Below are 19708 nucleotides of genomic sequence, written 5' to 3'. Positions count from 1 at the left end.
TATCTGAACAATAGCGACAATTTAAACAGTTCATTTAAGTTAATTCCTACCACCTTCCTCTTACTGGGGCCATGTGGGCCCTGAGAGAGTGAATTGAAAAGTTGTTTACTGTTTTGGACTGTGGAGCCCACTGGAAAGGAGGAGTATATTTGGTCCAAACGGTGCTGAACCGTGAGGGTTATCTATATGGGGGGAACAGTGGTGCTACTGTTCAGAAGCACAATCGGAATGAAAGCTATTCGAGGGCCAGCAAACCATGTCCATTTTCACTGGAAGGAATGCAGACTATTCTCTAATGAATGGGGAAGAGTTTGTCCGAGTGCCCTTCATACACTGGCATAAAGAGATAGGATAATGCAGGGGGTTAATGGGTGACCTGGCACACTTAGAGCTCTACTCAAGCTCTACTCACGCCACAGGTGGTTGGGGTGAGCGGGGTGGGGTGAGCAGAGATTGTTGTTTCACTCTCAGAGGCAAAAAGAGGGAGGGTAACTAAGGGAGCCTCTGTGAGTCAATAATGACATTAGGTTCGGACCAGCAGGGGGGAACCTGACTGTGGTCCATACCCCCCAATCTCTCTCTGCCTCCAGTGCTAGTGGGCGACTCCAACAGGAAACAGGGACATCCTAAACACAGGTCTCCTGCTGCTACAGGGGGACAACAGGGGGATAACAGTGGGACCAGGCAGTATTTAAACATGCTCCAAACATCTCAACTGCAGGTGAGTTAACCCAGGGGTGGGGACATGGGGGCCATACAAGTGTGTTCAACAAGAAGGTGAGGGCCCCCTAGGCATAAAGCATTTGTGGACAGGTTTGTTGTGTGAGAACATATGGGCTAGAGCCACAGGCACCTCACACTCTGATAGTTTCATCACATGTTCCTAGTGGCGCAGGTTGCCAATGGAAATGGGCTCAGCTGCAGCCAATAGTAGCAAGGAATTACTGAGGTGTAAAATAATTTATAAAGAGGAAGCCTTATTTACTTAGGCTATAGAAGGGAAGAGTTAAATGCTAAGTGCCTGAGGGAATTGGTAGGTCCCCAAGGCTGAGGTTGTCAATCATACCTGGTTTCTGGTGATAAACCAGAGCTCACCCTCTGTAGACCCTGTCATTTTATTGAGCAACATGCTCTCCCAATTACCATGAGCCCCAGTCTGGCACCTTTAACCCCTGCATTGATTACTGTGTGCACAGGTTGAGGAGATTCTGGAGCAGAGGCAATAACTGTCAAATGGTGATGAGAGCTGCAGGCAGATCCTCCATATAAAGCCTCTTGTCTCAGGCACATTATGTTCGTTCGCACAATATTTTGAGTTTAATTCATTCATGAGAAAAGTCATTGTGTGTATGATGCTGAATAGATAAAAAGTTCCCTATTCAGACAATAATGGGTCAGACAGTATGATTGCTTGCGCCTGTAGAATACGGTTTCATCTGAAAACAAAAGACAATTTAAGATGACGGCATAGGATACAATAATAGGCACACATGTAGACATACTTGCACGACAGTCTCTCTCTCTCCCTCTTCAGAGTGTGCTATTAAACACATCGGAATGACATTAACGAATTTGAGCTGTGAAAAATCAGTTCCATGGAGTGTTGTCATTTGCGGGTAGACGACATAATGCCTACAAAGCTGCGGCTGCATCCCAATTAGCTATATAATAACGTTTCAAGTAACTCAAGCAACAGAAGGCCTACCTGCCGCTTGCACCGGAAAAATGACACACAGTCTGACTCTGAGAGAAGCCACAGGAAACTGGCAGGGTCAATGGAATGACAACCAGCGCAGGCTGTCCATCCAATCAGGAGAGAGTCTCATTGCAGAATCCACCTTTTGTCCATAAACGTCAAATTTCAAAGGTTAACTTTAGGCATTCATTCCAAATGGTTAAGGTAAGGGTATAAAAAAATGAAGGTAACTTTTTTTTTTAAGGAGTGCCTAGCACTGGGATTGAAATGCGACCCTCAGAGCCAGAGCCAGAGCCTGCGGCTCACTGTTGCCCCTAGTGGCGTTTTAAAAATAATCTCCTGACATCCTGTTTACCTGGACGGATGTCGAATTTCGCAGTGGAATCTTGAGCAACCTGGCTGCACTCTCAACAAAGACTGATGGGAACATTTCCTGGCCTGTAGCCCCAGATATCAAAGCAGAATTAATTTTAGATCACCTCTATTGATCTGTTTTTGTTTCAAAACATTGCCTGGAACCTCACAGCCATTTCAAATCCACAAAGCACTTAGATAACACTGGACTGTGTGAGGTCTGTCTATGTGCTGACTGTTTCGAAAAATGAAAGTCCATTAAATAATAGTGGATTTGGAATTAAATTTGTTCTCTCAAGTCCCTAAACTAAACCAAGATTCCTCTATTTGCATGTTGGTATCATTGTTTCCATGGCATTACTATTCTATTGTTTTATTTCGTACCCTCCCCTTCAGGAGATTTCATTCTTAGGTTTTGCATACTGTTGGATCCTTCAGAACCCCCAAGCTCAATCACTGAGAGATAAATATGGCACAGATGCTACTTAGAGATAGTTTACTTGAAAATAAGATAGGAAAACCTAAGGGCACGTGTAATTGCTAAATATAAGGGCAACAGACAACAGAAATCAAAGCATTATGATCTGTTTACTCTTATCATTCTCCAAAAAGGAATATCACAATTGTGTTTTCAGAGTACTTTGAATATTTTGTTCCCAATATATCCAAGCTCTTTCCCCAAATAACAAGCACACAACAGCCTAAATACCAATCTAGTGTATGCTAATTTGATACGCAAATGATAATGAGAGCTAAATGTTGATGGAACTGCCTTGCATGACTCCAGTAGAGTCAGTCTGTTGCAACATTCAGGGAAACCTGCAGTGTACTGATTAACTAATACAATTAAAGACAATTTACCACAGAGATGGCCCCTTCCTTCATGCTCTTTTGTTTGCCAATTTGTAATTTACACGGCACATTTGAACGGCAAATGTAGATTTGGACTAAAGCATATGCTCAATTCCTCTGGGAGGGAAGTGTCAATAATAAGACATGATGAAGACATTTTCAGTTGAAGAGTCTTAAACAATAGCAACAGGCAGAATTCACTGTTCATACTGGTGATGCACCGATATGACATTTATGGCCGATACCGATATCCGATATTTTCCTTGCCCAAAAAACCCAGATACCGATACCGATAACCGTTTTTTTTTATTTTAGCGGCCTTTAAATCTTTCTAGTACAGTTAAATAGTTAACACACACACATGGACGCAGCGGTCTAAGGCACTGCATCTTAGTGCAAGAGGCATCACGAAAGACCCTGGTTCAAATCCAGGCTGTATCACATCCGGCCGTGATTGGGAGGGCGGTGCAAAATTGGCCCAGCGTCGTCCAGGTTTGGCCGGAGTAGGCTGTCATTGTAAATAAGAATTTGTTCTTAACTGACTTGCCTAGTTAAATAAAGGTTACACACACACACACACACACACACACACACACACACACACACCACACTGACCAAAAAGTTATTTTGTTGGCGTTTACGTATGTCCCCATTACCAGTAAAACATAATCAAAACCTATTTCTTTCACTTACTCTCTGTGCTGTTTCATTGTTCATTTGTTCAGTCGTTTCATTCTCAACCAGGATTTCTATGGAACACCGTTTGGTTCTTTGTGTGTCAAAAAAGATACAGGTCAAATAACACTATTTGACTTGCCAAATAAGCTTGTTGACCAATCAGGACCTAATAATTTAACACGTTCATAATTTTTTTACGGAGTTAGTACACATCAATTCAACTATCACTCGTATTTCATATGTCACAACGATTCAACGATACATATGCTATGATGCTGGTAAAGTTGTCTCGGGCACCTACAGTGCGGTTATAAAAAAATCTAGCTAGCTCATGGATGCAAACCATGTTCTTCCCCCAAAACATAGCAAAACGACATAATTGGTTTCAGTAGCCATAGTTAGCTAGCTAACTATATAGCTAGGTGTCATCATCTAAAATAACCCTAATTTATAAGACAGTTCCTATTTGATTAATGGTGGTAGGACCCATCTATGTGAAGCTAGCCACAATAAGGATTAGCCACAATAGTGGACTTTGCAGTTAGCCTCCAAAATAAAAGTATTAATTGACAGTGATGCAAATTAATACAAATTGTAGAATTATGTCATAATTGAAGAGATCATTCTAAACGAGGTTGGAATGTTGTGATATAAAATCAACAAAAGACAATCATTTGTTAACTTCACAAAAACCTGTTGAAATCACACTGGCTGTATTATACTTTAGAATTGCATTGGGGGCAAACTTATTTCACTGTACAGCCTTACCTATGGATTGTGGATCAATGACATGGGGTATCAGTCTACTCAGTGACACCCAGAGAACATTAGCATCATAGCTCTTATTGGTACTCTGAAACAACTGTGAATTGAGCCACATTTATTGTTAACCTATGTGTATTGAACACTATTCCTGAGGAAAAACAATACTGCGTGGATATTTTAGAGTCTGAAAACTCTGAGGAGGATGTTGGGAAAAATAGCTTGGGTACTGAGGAGACAGATACTCCATTCCATTGATCCCCAATCCTTAGGTAAAGCTGTACAGTGAAATATGAATGTCAATACACACAATAGGCTGACTGGGGAGGTGATTTCACACCTTCCCAGTTCCGCAATACAACCTACAACGCTAATATTTGCGTAAACTCTTCACCGTTGTGTTCTGTGGGTGTCATCGAGTTGACTGATACCCCATCTCATTGCTTCACATTAAAACCTTGTTTAACATGATCTAGTCTAAATATGGCAAAATTCCACCAATTGAAACCTTCTGCATCACTTTCAAATAGACACTTTTATTTTGAAGGCAAATCGCAAATTCCACTATTGTGCCTAATCCTTATTGTGGCTAGCTTCACAACACATAACCCAGTACGGTCGAGCCTCACTAGCCAGATGAAGCTAGCTGGCTGCTTATAATGTTGGCTTTGGGCAACAGGGTTAAGTAGCTGGCTTGCTATTTATTTTCATGAACTGAAGTTCAATTTCAATAGGCGAACAACACCTAGCTAATACTTACTCACAAGGATTCCTAAATCACTGCTAAAAATAATGAAAATGACTGCAGTTTCTACTGGTCAAAGTTGCCGTCAAACAAATACTGCTTTATTACCAATGCGTTATTGTAAACACATCGTTCGTGGCCGGTGTTTTGCTTGTCTGCAGACTTTTTTTGCACAACTTAGACAGTGCTACTGATAGTAGTGGTGGCACTTGGCTTGCATGTGCAAATTCAGAACACACAACATTCTAAAACAGAACTCTGTTATTTGATGTGTCAAATTAAAGCTTATTTAATGCATGTATCTTTTTTGACACACACAGATTCAAACGGCATTCCATAGTATGTCATGAAACTAATAGCAGTGACGCCATTACTGTGTAACTCTGGTAGGGCAACATCTGAAAAATAGTGCACTTGGTAGTGTGTACCGGTGCTCGACCAGTCGCGAAAGCCATCATCACCCACGACAGAGAACGGTTGATTGTCAAGGGCAATGCATTTCATTATCTTAGCATTAATGGATTTCACCTTAGAGTTGTCTCGCTGAAATGTTCTCACTCTTTCAAATGACTGCTCAACTTGTTGACTGCTCGATCCACACAGCCGACATTGTGGGCTAAGTTAGGAATGCTATGTTGCACGTGTAGCGCAAAATTTTACATGGCACCATTACGTCATGTACGTTATATAGGTATGCACGTAAGCTTTGACATCGGTTTTGCACATCGGTGTTAAACTAGACATCGGGTCGATACCAATGTTGGCCAAGTCCGATATGTTCACCAATATATTTTGCATCCCTAGTTCATACTATCCCATTGCTTTGTTATAGACACATGTATTATCCTCACATGGCATCAGTGGTACTTGCCTTGAGGGGTGGCCACACAGAGAGTGGTTTCTATCTACATTGGGGATAATGAGGTAAAGATTGAGAGGAAAGACGCCATGGCATTTAAGTTAGTGGTTTTATCAAGACAGGGCCCCCTAACCCACTGACAGACAAAACCCCTCAGCCTCATGTAACCAGACACAGCTGCAGCCAGTCCATAGAAAACCACTCCCCAGGCACTAGCAAAATACATCATTCAAATCTGGAAGGTGATAGGTGGCAGGTTCACTCCAATCCAATGTAGTGCCATAAAAATGAATGGTTCCAGCCAAGTTGGAAACATAATGAGGTCAAAGTGTCTCCACTGTTCTGCAGGTGGTCCCACGGTTAGATTAGTAGAAATGGGCAGAAGAGTTACCCCCGAGCTGATAAATGGTGCTGAGTCTCGACCAGTTTGGCAATTTTACTCAAAATGTGCCTTGTCTGAGGGCGAGAACATTAAGAAGTAGACTATTGCTGTGTTCTGGATGTCTGTAAAATGGCTTTTATAATAATAAACTGCATCATAACATTCAGTCAATTTGTAGGCATGTAAAATGGCTTTTATAATAATAAACTGCATCATAACATTCAGTCAATTTGTAGGCATGTAAAATGGCTTTTATAATAATAAACTGCATCATAACATTCAGTCAATTTGTAGGCATGTAAAATGGCTTTTATAATAAAAAGCTGCATCATAATATTCAGTTGATTGCTAATGAGTCTTAGGGTGTCATCTAGTTGTAAATTGAGCTGGGGAAATCAACTATGAAAAGCAATTCTAATTTCATTATGATAAATTAGAAGCTCTGAAAACACTCATTCAGTTGAAATGAGAAAGTAATTTGTTTCCAGCTGCTAAACACTTCTAACGAACAAAGGATAATAGCACACAGGAATCGACGCACCTTCAAACTGAGAGAAGATTAAGAGTTTACACATACAATAGCAGCCCATCCAACTATTTAGCATGTCCTCCTTGTTTCATTATTCTAATCATGGCTGGTCAGTGTTCTCTGTCATGGGAGAGCCCTGTTTGACTCTAGGGCTTCTACACGTTGGGCTTCTGCAGCGTCACTAGCTGAGAGTCCTAGCCAGCCAGAAGTCAACTCTGCTTACAGCCCCCAGCGGCGGTCCATGCTGTGTAATGTGGTCCCAGAGGACACCCCAAAGTGAGTGTACCGCTGTCCTCACATTCTGAGTGTGTTTTAGGGACACACATTACACTGGTTCCCCCTACAGACTTTTCGTAGGGCCATATCTAATTCCAAACAAAACAGCAGTTACATTTTAATATTATGGGAAGCCGCCAAATGATGAGCACACGTGGGTTAGGTGATTATGGTGGAGCACCTGGGCCATGTGTTTGTGTACACTTGGATGTATGGGATCGCTGTGCATCCTGTTGTTGTCTGTTGTTGTCTGTCTACCCATCAGATTCAGTCAACAGCAATGCTATATGGTGAAGATCTTAGGAGGCTGCTGAGGAGAGAACGGTTCATAATAATGGCCGAAACAGAGCAAATGAAATAGCAACTAACAACTGGAAACCATGTGTTTGATGTATTTGATACCATTCCACTGATTCTGCTCCAGTCACCACCACGAGCACATTCTCCCCAATTAAGGTGCCACCAACCTCCTGTGGTGAATATATTTTCATTGCCCATACTCTACGTTTGGTATGAGATAAGTGATACGGTATTACAAAGTTCACCAACTGGTCCCCCAAGTTCTGATTTAAAAAAAATTCTGGACATAGAAGGCTGTAAAAACACCAGCAAATCAGCTCCAAGTTATTCCAATGTATTCCTATGCATTATAACGAGATATATGTGATCGTATACAAATGTAAGCAAGGTTTGAAATGTGTCAGAGTCTATGTGATGTGGGTAAGGCGGAGTCAGGTGCAGGACACAGAGATGAGTAATAATAGTAACTTTACTCAAAAATAATCTTCCAACAAGAAGAACGAAAATCCAGAATCACATAAACGAGACAATTGACAACAATAAACACGGACAAAACCATGATGGCTCCAGAGGGTTAAATAGGGAAATAATTAAAACGTAATGGGAACCAGGTGTGTACAATACAGACAAAACAAATGGAAAAAGAAATGGAGGTGGAGGCTAGAAAGCCGGTGATGTCGAAGTCGTGACAAAATGATTATGTTTTAGTCAAATATTATTTCTGTTTGGGCTTCTTGTGGTCAATTTGCAGTCTATAAATGACTTGTAATTATGTTCCGGCACCCTGACCATTCACTCATGAAACAAACGGCCTGTGGCTGCTCTATTACAATAGCACTTCATGTAGTAGATGTTAAACATGAGCCTCATGTATCCTCCTAAATTACACTCCCCATTATCTTTAACCTAGTGGTTTCAAATTACATTTACCCAACAACTGAGAGGGAAGGGAGGGAAACTGTCTGATACCTGCTCTTATCATACCACTTGAGACAATGGCTCTTTTCCTGTCCACGTGCCTGTCTGTCACACCTGTCCTGTCCTCATCATCCTGTCAGCCCTTCTACACCACTTCCCTAGGGGGGTCCTCCTAACCTAACACACACAAGAAGACTGTGATCCCCTCTATTCCATGTCTCTTTTATGTTTTTCATCTTTGTTCAGTACGCTCTTATATTCATGAGTTATCTGGAATTGAGACTGCAATTGAAATGGGAATAATTTAGCTGACTTTTATTTAGGATAATAACTTCTGGCCTACCAAGTGGTACAGCGGTCTAAGGCACTGCATCACAGTGCTTGAGGCGTCACTACAGATCCTGATTCGATCCCAGGCTGTGTCCTACCGGCCGTGACCGGGAGTCCCATAGGACTATGCACAATTGACCCAGCATCGTCCGGGTCAGGGGAGAGTTTGGACAGGGAGACTTTACTTGGCTAATCGCGCTCTAGCGACTGCTGGCTGACTTCGGTCGTCAGTTGAACAGTGTTTCCTCCAATATATTGGTGCAGCTGGCTTCCGGGTTAAGGAGCATGGTCATGTTTCAGAGGATGCATGACTCGACCTTCACCTCCCCCAAGCCTGTTGGGGAGTTGCAGCGATGAGACAAGATCGCAATTGGATATCACGAAAATGGGGAGTAAAAAGGGGGTAAAATACAACAACAAAACAATGTTACTCTTTGTAAGGCTGTCAGGTTTTGTTATACCTTTGAGGACCTTATTCACTATATATACAAAAGTATGTGGACACCCCTTCAAATGAGTGGATTCTGCTATTTCAGCCACACCCATTGCTGACAGGTGTATAAAATATATAAAATACATTATATATTTATACAAAAGGTATGTGGACACCCCTTCAAATTAGCGGATTAGGCTATTTCAGCCACACCCGTTGCTAACAGGCATATAAAATCCTTCTAGACCACACAGCCATGCAATCTCCATAAGTAACATTGTCAGTAAAATGGCCCGTTCTAAAGAGACTTTCAATGTGGCACTTTTCCAACAAGTCAGTTTGTCAAATTTCTTCCCTGCTAGAGCTTCCCCGGTCAACTGCTGTTAATGTGAAGTGGAAAAGTTTAGGAGCAACAACGGCTCAGCTGCAAAGTGGTAGGCCACATAACCTCACAGAACGGGATTGCCGAGTGCTGAAACTAGTAGTGCGTAAAAATCATCTGTCCTTGGTTGCAAACCTCACCACCGAGTTCCAAATTGCCTCTGGAAGCAACGTCAGTGCAAGAGCTGTTTGCCGGAAGCTTCATGAAATTGGTTTCTATAGCCGAGCACAAGCCTAAGGTCACAATGCGCAATGCCAATCTTCAGCTGGATTAGTGTAAAGCTCGCCACCATTGGACCCTAGAGCAGTGGACATGCATTCTCTGTAGTGATGAATCACGCTTCACCATCTGGCAGTCAGATGGACGAATCTAGGTTTGGCAGATGCCAGGAGAACGCTACCTGCCCGAATACATTGTGCCAACTGTAAAGTTTGGTATAGGAAGTATAATGGTCTGGGGTTGTTTTTCATGGTTCGGGCTAGGCCCTTTAGTTCCAGTGAAGGTAAATATCAACGCTACAGCATACAATGACATTCTAGATGATTCTGTACTTCCAACTTTGTGGCAACAGTTTGGGGAAGGCCCTCTCCTGTTTCAGCATGACAATGCCCCCGTGCAAAATGCAAGGTCCATACAGAAATGGTTTGTTGAGATCGGTGTGGAAGAACTTGACTGGCCTGCACAGATCCCTGACCTCAACCCAATCAAACACCTTTGGGATGAATTGGAACGCCGACTGCGACCGAGTCCTAATCTCCCTCTGGTGGCTGAATGGAAGCAAGTCCCTGCAGTAATGTTCCAACATCTAGTGGAAAGCCTTCCCAGAAGAGTGGAGGCTGTTAAAGTAGCAAAAGGGGACCAACTCCATATTAATGCCCATGATTTTGGAGTGAGATGTACTTTTGGCCATTTTTTTTTTTTACACTTTTATTAGAATCACTTGTGAAAATTCAAACAACCAAAAAACAAAAGGAACTAGACTGATTGAATATAGGCATGCAGGGGCTCGAGTGGCTTAGTGCTAGATTGTAAACCCTGTTCTTTCAGAAAAGCAATGCACAGTTGGCTCAAACGGCCTCCAGTAAAACCTAATCCTATTGGTTGTGGTTCTCATTCCTATGAAAACATTGCAAGATGAAAAATACTAACATGATTTTGTGGATTTGTTTTTTATATAACTGTACAAATTTGTACCAGAAGTTGCCATTTTCACCATGTACTGAGGCAGAACAAGTGGCACTGAAAGAAGATGAAGAATGATACGCCCAGCCATTGCCTTAAGCCCGGAAGTGTACAGGGGACCTTGCCAGTGAGAGAGACAGCCTCCTATCGCCCTCCCACTGGGTTGTTCTGGGATAGAAACTCCAGAACATGTGTGATAACATTGACCTCGTTGCAGGTTTGTCCTTCAGTATTACCTTTGCAGATTAATTGTCCGTGCAGCGCAGGCTGCCATTGATCATATTCACCAGTGGCCCCAATAATGCAGCGGCCTGTTAAATAAGATATGAAGGTGAGTTCTGGTTGATCACAACCTCTTATCATTACATCTTCATCATCCCCCACCCAACCCGTTGCCCCCCAGGGTGAATGGCCAGAATAATTCCCTTGCCGCTATCTCTCCCCAGACTCAATTTTATAGGTATCCTACTAAAAAAAAGATATGCTCATTTCCGGAAAAGCAGGCATAGATTGTGGAAAATTATGAATTAATAATTTAATGTAACCACACATATTTCCAGATCATACAAGACATGCTGCTTCTTCTTCTTCCTGTCACCAGCAGTAAACATGATAGAGGACAGCTCAGGTAATGCTGCAGCAGAGGGAGCAGGAGTCGTCGCTGTAATTGCTTGTACCAACGGAAGCCTGAGTTGAAGTTCAATTACGCCTGGATATTTGCTAGGTTCCACCACACATCTTCCAGCACACTGTCATCCATACCATACAGAGTCTGCTGTCTGGAGTACATCTAGGCGTCACAATGTTTCATATAATCAGTGTTTACAATATTAAGCATCTCTTCCCGGGTCAATATAATTGCTCTCTGTCACAGTCCAGAGACGGTCAGAAAGGCTAATCTGTGTTATGAATCACCAGTGTTTTATAGATTAAGAGATTATGGTGCATTATATATGGGAAATGAAATCTGTATAGCAATTAATGTCTGCTTCCCGTTGTCAAGCTCATCTGTAATCTCTAACAAGTATCTGTGTAATCTGTATTCCATCAGTCAGCAGGGTGCCTGTAGAGCACAGGTGTCAAACTCATTCCACGGAGGGCCGAGTGTCTGCTGATTTTCACTCCTCCCTTGTACTTGATTGATTAATGAAGGTAACTAATTAGTAAAGAACTCCCCTCACCTGCTTATCTAGGTTTTAGTTAAAAGGAAAACCAAAAACCACCAGACACTATGCCCTCTTTCTATCCCTCTCACACATGGAAAACAAGCTCGTGAGCACAAACACAAATGCACATGCATACACACACTGCGTCTCTCAGCTTTAAAAGTCATTCTGCCTCAGGAGGCATTGCGTGTTTGTATTGAGGATTGCATGAACATGAAAAATAAATTCAGTGGACGTAGTTACGGGTGCAGGTGTTTGTTTGTATGACTGAATTAGGAAAAGAGAGTAAGTGAATGAAATTGATGTTGTCTGAGTACGTGTCAGTTGGTCACACTGTCTGACAGGGACAGTCCAGATGATAATGTGGATGTATTCGCATGCATGAATGAGGGATTGGTCATTCTTGGTCACTTTTTAGAGTCTACTGTGCAGTCCAAACCATGTTGAAAGTCCATGTCAGTAGCCTTACTAGCATTACACAATCCGGTATTTTTCATGCATTTTTGTTACCTTTAAAACAAAATAGGCATGAAATTTGTCTGGTCAGAGACTCATGTTAAGTGGTGAGAGAAGTTTGCCTGGCTGACATGGACCTGCAGGTACGTAGTTGGTGGTGGAGCCCTTCCTTGTCCAATTACACTGAACTTCATTCAACCTGTTTGGTGAGAAGTATTCAACCAACCTTTTGGTACACAGCACCAATGGCCTGAATACTGAGAAGCTTGGGATGACTCATGATCACCAAGTGCCATGATAGACTCTCATCCTGGAAATATATGGACTAACTGGTTCAGCATGACATCTCTACAGGATATCACACTTAAGGTGGTATACACTCATTATACATACTGCAGGATAAAAAGGTATTGGCCCATCAATCCACCTTTACCAAAAGGAGTTCAAAATAACTTAAAATAAAATAATAAAATAACATTATTTTTCTGTGCTTAGGGACAAGCTGAGGTATGACCAGAAATGTAAGTGTGATCTTCACAAGGTCCATCTAATTGATGTGGCTTGGCAAGAGTTGCTGCACACAAGCACACAAAGAAAATGGAATTTAATAATATGATAGGAGAAGCATATAGGCTTTCTAAACAAATAACCACCAAATCTTTGAAGGTGGCGTGTTCCTCCTGAGCTATTTTTTTACTTCTTACCTATTTTAATTAGCAAAAGCATATTATGGGAGGAATCATTGAGGCAAAAACAAAGTGTGAAGTATACTGTACACACTGGTATCTTTAGACTCACACAAAAACAAATCATCATCACCTGTTCCATCTTGCTCAAAATCAATTATGAAATGTAGAAGCTCCGAAATGCAATAACGTCAATCTGCTGAGCACTTCTAAAGTGACTAATCATACTCATTAAAGAGAAATCACTCATCATTTTGTCACGCCATGTGCTCTCCACAAAAACCCCTTGCCCCATAATCCAAACCAATGCATAAAATGGAGATGAATTTCCTCGATGGGGAAAAGTAATCAAGAATCTTGGAGGGTCTCTCAGTGGCAGATGATTGCTGTACTCAGAGATGCTTCCGGTGTGGATCTGCCCACTAACATGTGCCTCTTGTTAATCTACCTGATTGTAGTCTAGGTAGTGAATCATTCAAAAAGACAGAAGAACAAATCGAAGAGTACACACAGTTGTACAGGTGATTTGCAGTCCTCATTAGCAATTCAAAGGAAGAAACTCAGTTCAGTTCTTGCCATGTTTGCACTTAGGAAGTAATTAAGGCTACTGTGGGCTTGACAACACAACAGTATTTTTCATGGTCTTTTAGGAGATTATTCAACATGTCAGGAGATGAACCACCAACATCTTACAATAAAGAAATGTTGAACACCTTTTTTCTCTCTGATCTCTAGCCTCCTGAAATGACCAGCAAGCAATTATGACCAGCAAGTAATATCAAAGTACTATCAAAAGTATGTTACAAATAATTTAACTATAAGAAAAGTAAATACAAACTAAATATACAGTTTGCACATATTCTTGCTTATTTATATTACTGTCTGATTATGCCTGGAGGGTAGCCTAAGGGGGTATGAGGGTGGGAATGGGGGGGGGTTAGTTTCTCTCCCTGCCCCCAATTACAAATTATACTGGTGTCCATAAAGTGTCCTTTAGTTGTGTGGGCTATAATTCCAAATTGTGAAAATACTTGCAAGACATTACTGGCCGTGATATATGTTGCTATGCAACATAAAGCACTATGCATGCTGTAAGATCAGTGGATATTGTTTTAAGAAATCCATGTAGATGTAACTGAAATCAATGAGATGAAGGCATGTAAGCCAACATTGTTTATCATTACAATTAAACAAACCAGGCAAATAGATGCAAACATCCATTCTAGTCTACAGTGTCATTTGCCTATGAGTCATTTATCTATTCACTCTGACATTTTCTATTTGATTGAGTATGTTGTTCTATAATAGACAATTCACTATAGGTTATTTTGGTTATTACATCGAAGTAGGCTACTTGATGTACCGGTTGTGATAATTTATGCCTGCCTACTTTAGAGCAAAGTATCACAAAATTAAGAACTAATTACAAGACTATGCCTTTACCGGAAAAAAAAATGCAAAGAAAAATTTACAAAAGTAAATACACATACCTTTTTAAGAGCAGTTCCTATCGTTCCAGTCGTTTGATGAGGTTGAATTTAGTTTATAGTGGTCTGAGATGCATCGCACTACTGAATCTCAAAACGTGCGCAATTGGTCAGACAGAACTAGAATGACACGAAACGCTTCCTCGAGCGTAGATGCTATCGCCCCCCTTGTGAAAAAGAAGAAAAACTAATAGGTTTTCTTCTACAAAGACGTTCAGAGAAAGGGACCCTATCGCAGTCAATAGCTTTTAGAAATCCATGGCAACCGAGAAAACCCTCCACAACTTCTCAATGTTGTGACCGGGTTAAAAGACCCTCAATGACAGCAGCATTATTCCAGTCACAGAATGGGCACGCAGGTTTTGGGGAGGGGGAGGGGGTGACAGAACCAGAATGATGTTAGAATGTTAGAATGAAGATTATTGAATGGAAGGAAAATGGAATTGGAATTGTGAATATAAATCAAACAACATCACAGGATATTATTATTCAAGTGCATGGTTTGTATAGGAGCAACATAATGCAGGTAGGCTAAATATGCAACCACATAATAAAAATACAAATATTGAAATTACCATTCACATTATTTGTGTCAGTACATCAACAGCTATTTCCCATTATAGCCTATGGGAACCTAATGGTCAGATTAGGGAGGGAGACTCGGACCACATATTAGTCTCTGTGGGGACAAGTTGTTTCAGCACTTCAGACAGCAGCAGCAGCATCAGCAGCATCATTAAAGCACTCACTCTGTTTCTGCGCCACTGACCAGCTGTGTGAGGTGGGGGAGGTCAGCTAGCAATCAAATTAGCTTTTCAACCACCACCATATTACTGGGTGCTGATTTGGATTTCAGCAGACACCTGCCATCTAAGCGTTGCTCAGTGATGAGAAATGTGCATCTAAACATTGGAAATTAATGCTGTCAACTAGGTTATATGGGCAATAGTTGGATACAGTTCTACTGGGTAGCTGTGGGTGTGGTCTGGACAGGGTCAATAATTCCTGGAAAAACAATGTTTATGGCTGAGAGTGATGTAATTAGATGACACACTACTACAACATGACCTATGTACATAACCTGGGGTTTCTTGTAAAATGCTACAGGCTACATTCAACACTACATCCCTGTTCATATCCAGAGATTGGTCTTATTTGATAGATTTCATCCTGTTCTCTCAAGTGCTTAACCTGATACGTCTGAGAGAGGAAATGAACAGACTGAATAGAATCAAACCTAATCTAATTCAGGCCATTTTAATCACATTGACCGGATTACACAATGCATTCACTGAGGACTGAGTGTAATAGGATCTTTATATGAGGCAGACTGCACATACCAAGAGTGCTCCATCAAATACAATCTGATTTCTTGTCATACTGAAAAAACCTTGTCTCATTATTTGAAGAGCAGATTGTACATACAGTACTGTAGCATCTCTAACTACCACAATGCAATGACTGTACCATCCCACCTAAGCATGCAGAGTGTTAGAGGTAGCCTATGCATAACTCATACATGTGAAAAAATAATTAGGGATTGAATAGAAATCAGTGTAGCAGAGATAGATATTGTACTTTTCTCAATTAGAGTTGCTTAACTACTGTATCCTCTCTCCATTGTGGGTTGAATCAACTTGATTTAAGCTTTTTCTGCTTGTCCGTTTGAGTTTTTACTCTGTTTGTTCAGAACCTAACAGTTGGTGTTGTCGGCAGGATTCACCATGATTTGCAGTTGAACTGAAGAGTCTGAATCAGTTTAACAGGGACCGGCACAAAACAAGGTAGGCAAGTTCCTACACCTGTTACCACTCATTCTGACATCTTGGAGAGAAGAGGGTCGTAGGCTGAATACAATGAATACAATGTATAGGATACAGACATAGAAAGCATGAGTTTATTCAGTAGTCCCATTGTTTTTATATGACCGGTTGTAAGCCTATATGCAATAGGGGTAAGGGCAGGTTCTGTAGTAGGATCAATCCCAAGTGGGGGTGTGTCCTGTGCGAAATCCGTAGGTGGACGGGCTTATGATGTAGGGTCTTCTGAGGACAGGTCCCGAGTCCCTGAGTGGGGGTACTAGACTCCCACGAGGGCTATACGTAGATCTATGTGCAATAGGGGTAAGGGCATGTTTCGTAGAGGATAGTTCCCAAGCAGGGGTGGGTCCCATACCTCGAGCACTCGACCACATCACTCGATCAGTTTCTTAGTCACAGAGAAGAGAGGACGAAGAACAGTCTTTTGCCCAAACGAGAAAAGGTCATAGTTTTTAGACACATTACCTACAGTAGTCATACAGTATTACATACAATTCAATGTATTCTGATTCCCTTCAAAATATTAAAATGTGTGCTCAACAAAATGATGGCATTCTATGAAATGCGCTAAGGGAATAAGGGTTTCACATAATTTTTGAAACACACTTTCAAAACACTACCTGTTGTGACAGCAGCAATGTCGAAGACATAGCAGTAACACGGTATTGTTTTGGGAGCAGTGGGCTATAGTCCTTAAGACTATCTGGGAAACCCATTTTGCAAATCAGATCTTGTTTCACTTGGAAGTAATGCCTCTGGAGGTGACCTAAGGTCATTCGATAAGACAGCCTATGAAATGACTTTCATTAATTCACGGGAAGCATAGATTGTGAATAGAATTTACTGGAAATGTGGATTATGTCCTCAACTGATCCACTATTCCGAGACAGTAATGAGAGAACACTCTGTGTGGTTACTAGCCTGTAAATAACTACAGTAAAATATGAAATCATCAGCACCTCCAGCATCACTTCCGCCACCACCAGACACAATGACATTATGAGTCAGAATGCTAAATGTCCTATGGATACAAAGCGAAAGGAAATTAATGAGCTCCTGTCGTCAGAGTTGGGTTTGCAAACAAAGGGAACCTCTGTCAGAGGTGTCAAAGTTCACAGGCCTAGCATGAATAAATATATGCCCTATCGTCCCCTTTCCTCTGTGTCCCTGTGTTACTCTGACCACTCATCCTTTACAGATATCTATACACGCATCTCTCTCTCTTGCACTCTCTCTCCCGCTCACTCTCTCTCTCTCATTCTCCCTCACTCTCTCCCCTCTCCCCTTCCTTTTTTTTTCTACTGTGGGTATCTCTGTGGGGCAGAAATCCCCTCATTGACGTCTGAAGGGCTGCATAATGAGAATATATGAGTTGGAAGAAATATGCAGCCTGTTTTCTGCCTGATGCTCCTTTACCAGTCAGCCCATAGGCTTTCCTAAAAATGAAAACATATTGTGTTGCCAAAAGGCTAGTACAATGTTGTATGGTGTTGTATTTACCCAGAATTAAAGGGCCCTTTTGGAGGATACAGTTACAGTACATTCAATATGTTTAGAAGTACCATTGGATGTATTGTAAATAGTTTATTTGTTTATTGTTATGGATGATGAGCATACCATTTGGCAGTAATTGAACATGAATTGTACTCTGTCTGCTAGTATACTAATTGACGTAAATTATACAAATTTAATTGGGTTTAATTGTGCAAAATAAACATATTAATCTGATTATTGACATTTACCTTTCATTCAATTGGAATTATATTACTGTCTATCTTTTGCAATTGACCACCTCTGAAGGAGGGTAAGCAGTCTTGTGGAACAGTCGATTAGGATCACTAGCCCTTCTCAGGAGGCCCTGATAATCTCTCACTTAGTGCTTCTATTTGGTAAACCTTTGATGTCAAAGAGGGAAATTGGCTGCTTCACATTCATCGACTAAGAGCATATTCCCCTGGGGAGCCCAAGCAAACAACCCTGATAAGAAAATACACAAAATACGCAAAAACATGTTAGAGCCATTGCCACAAGTCGTTATGAATATTGTCTAGGCATATGTGTATTATTGTTGTGACATTTTAGGGCAGGATCAAAGGTAAGCCTAGTGCTTATTCATTTCACTTGAAGATGCAACCATTCACAGCTTTTAGTAAATGGAAACAGGGAGATTAAAAACTCAGATTTGAATGACAGATTTCTGAAAACAATTGTTTTCTTCATTCAACAAATAGTCTGTATGTTAGTTTTAATTCTCTGGGGAGAAAGCATACATCTCTTTTTAAATGGGAATGCTATCATAGATGTATGCCAAAAAGGCATCATTGGTTCCTCAGTGGTATTAACAAACCAATTGTTTGTTGAATACAATGTGTAGGATTAAAGGTAGCCCTACAATATGCCTTGCCACCATCCTGCATTAGAATGTTCCTAAACCATCTGTGGATCCTTAGTGTTCTAATGAACCCACAGCCCCAGAGCCAGAGACTGGGATGTGCTGCCTTGAGATCATACAGCCATATGTTGTCCAGGGTTTGGACTTAATATCATCACCAGGCAGGGAGAGGCAGGCGTCTTCCTGAGGCAGATTTCAGTGTGCGTAGGAGAGTTCCCAGGAGAACAACCCAGTGCTGGCATGAGCTCCATCATACCACCATCGTGGGATCATTTACTCTTAATGAGGGAAATAAGGAACTTCCTTGCACACAATAAAATCTGGGAGAATCTGGCAGTGGATATATGGGGGGCAGGGTAGGGGCAGGAAATGTGGGAGCTAATATGTTGTTACCATAGCAATCAAAATGTTGAGGAAATTAAATTTGAGGTGAGATAGCAAACAGATGCCAGACTGTCACCAATATTTCCATTTAATATTTGTAATATTACTGCTGTGTTACACTTACATGTTAAAAATGATATTGTCTACACATATTTCTAAAACATCAACAAGAAACCGACTGATATAGGTGGGGAACAAGAGAGCCAGTGGTGGGTTATATGGTTGCCATACAAATATGTAATATTGAAAGTGGTTTGAAGTTCATTACTGAACATATGGCAAATTTGGATTGAAAAGTTTGTGTGTTGCTGTATACATAGTGAGAAACATGCATCAAAGTGGATGGCAGTCAGTCTTCACTTCCATCCTTCTCCTCTGAAAAAAAAATACTATAATTCCATATCTCAATGGATGGATGCAACACAATGACTGTGTAATCATGCAAATAATTGTCTTTACACTCATGCTCAGCCAGATGGGTTGGCAGGCATGGCCATATCTGATCTGTGTGAATACAGCAAAGACTTCATGTTTAGAGAGAGTAATCACCCTGAGTGATGTTGTACATTGGAGCTCATTAATGTGTGAATGATTGTTTAAAAAAACATTTTGATATGAAAGGTTGATTCTTGTAGGAGG

At 41.2% G+C, this 19708-nt stretch overlaps 1 protein-coding gene across 1 annotated transcript in view; it reads right to left on the bottom strand.

The window, feature by feature from the left end:
- LOC139371294 (neural cell adhesion molecule L1-like protein) overlaps window positions 1–14777 on the bottom strand; it is a 91429-nt gene extending 76652 nt beyond the window's left edge. Inside the window, exon 1 of the mRNA XM_071111593.1 lies at window positions 14477–14777. The gene's annotated coding sequence lies outside the window, so the exon portion shown is untranslated. The remainder of the gene's footprint in view (window positions 1–14476) is intronic.
- Between the last annotated feature and the right edge of the window lie 4931 nt (window positions 14778–19708).

The sequence above is a fragment of the Oncorhynchus clarkii genome, chromosome 17, assembly GCF_045791955.1.
Source record: "Oncorhynchus clarkii lewisi isolate Uvic-CL-2024 chromosome 17, UVic_Ocla_1.0, whole genome shotgun sequence".
Classification (NCBI taxonomy): Eukaryota; Metazoa; Chordata; class Actinopteri; order Salmoniformes; family Salmonidae; genus Oncorhynchus; species Oncorhynchus clarkii.
The sequence above is the reverse complement of the archived record's forward strand: the minus strand, read 5'-3'. Positions and strand labels throughout refer to the sequence as shown.